The 1,742-nt window shown below is 42.0% G+C and overlaps 1 non-coding gene across 1 annotated transcript; it reads left to right on the top strand.

Moving 5' to 3' along the window:
- The first annotated feature begins 698 nt into the window (after positions 1-698).
- LOC138882443 (small nucleolar RNA R71) lies at positions 699-803 on the top strand. The gene has a single exon (XR_011404046.1). It is a non-coding gene; the product is annotated as a small nucleolar RNA R71 (small nucleolar RNA).
- The last annotated feature ends 939 nt before the right edge of the window (positions 804-1,742 follow it).

The following is a 1,742-nucleotide window of genomic DNA, read 5'->3' on the forward strand; positions in this document are numbered from 1 at the left end:
GGAAGACCTCCAGCTGGTCTAGTGTTTTGAGCACTGGCAAGCTGCCCCATTTGATGCTCCAAATTTCTCACTGTTATGGCGAGGGCTTGATGTTCAGCCATCACTTTTTTCAATATATCTTCAAGGTGACTTGTAGGACTCGCTTGTTGTTCAACCTGAGGTGGTCTATATTGTTGTTGAGGTGCTTGAGGCCTGTATTGATTATGAGTGTCCTGGTTTCCACCCCAAGAGAAGTTTGGGTGGTTCCTCCAGTTGGGATTGTAAGTGTCCCCATACTGATTTGTTTAGCCTCGATTTGCATTACCCACAAAATATACAGACTCTGGATTTGTTGGGCATAGATTGCTCATGTGACCCTCTCCACATACTTCACAAAATATTTGAACTTGTTGCACTGGTTGGGCTTGTTACTTGTTGATAGTCAAGTTCATCTGGTTGACTTGATTGGTCAGTGTAGAAATCTGTGCTGATAATGCTGAGACGACATCTAACTCAAGAACCCCTGCAAACTTTTGCACTGTGTGTCTGCCCATCTCTCCTTGCCAATCCGGATTGCTCTTGGAGAATTTGTTCAATAATGCATATATCTCGTCAAAGCTTTTCTCCAACACTTGTCCCCCAGCTGCAGCATCTACCACGATCTTTGTTTCAGCATGTATCCCTTCTATGAAAGTGTGAGCTAACACTTCATTCGTCTGATTGTGATGAGGACAGTCTCTGAGTAGCCCTTTGAACCTTTCCCAAGCTGAGTATAAAGATTCTCCCGCTTTCTGTTTGAAGGCCACTATCTCACTTCTGATCTTTGCAGTTTTGCCTGAAGGAAGGAACCTTGCCAAAAAATTTCTTGCCAAATCATTCCATGATGTGATGGAGTTATCTGGTTCTGCCTTTAGCCATCGCTTAGCCTCGCCCAACAGAGAGAATGGAAAAAGTGTGAGCCTCACGTAATCTGGAGTGACCCCGTTAGTGATATAAGTATCACTAATCTCCAAGAAGTTCAGAATATGCTACTGTGGATCCTCGTATGGAAGACCCATAAATTGCCCGTTTGCATGAAGTAACTGGATTATGCTCTGTTTCAGCTCAAAGTGCCCAGTGATCTTGGGCTTCACTATACTGGAGGCGACATTAGCAATGTTGGGCATCGCCACCTCCTGAACAGCCATGAGTTGCTCCTCTGCCATGTCCACAGGAAATTGAACAGGTGCCTGAATATTATTTGTGTCCCTTGATTCCCTCAACCTCCTGTGAAATGTTCTCTCAGGTTCAAGATCAAAGCCTTGAAGTCGGTCCTGGCTTCTGACCCTACGCATTCAATCAAAGTTCCTGAGATCTGAGCAACAATCAAGTAACGTTAGACTAGACTAAATAAACAATTAAAGCAAAAACTAGCAAGTACTTAATATTCAAGTCCCCGGCAATGGCACCAAAAACTTGTTGCTCCCAAACGCACACGCAAGTATACGTGGTCGACAAGTAATATAATGATAAGTTGAGTGTCGAACCCACAGAGACTTGTGTAAACTACTCACTAAATCACTAAAATTGTTATTCAATCCAGCTAAAATCAAAATCCAATAATATGATTATATTATACTACAATTCTATATAATAACTAAGTTATCAAGTAACGAGTTGATTGTTGTGTATTCAGTAGAGACAAATATTCCAGGGTTGTGATCTATTCACCAATCGTATTGTGTTCTAATTAACTCTCCCTTTCATATAATTCACTCATGGTT

Source organism: Nicotiana sylvestris, chromosome 11 (assembly GCF_000393655.2).
Source record: "Nicotiana sylvestris chromosome 11, ASM39365v2, whole genome shotgun sequence".
NCBI lineage: Eukaryota > Viridiplantae > Streptophyta > Magnoliopsida > Solanales > Solanaceae > Nicotiana > Nicotiana sylvestris.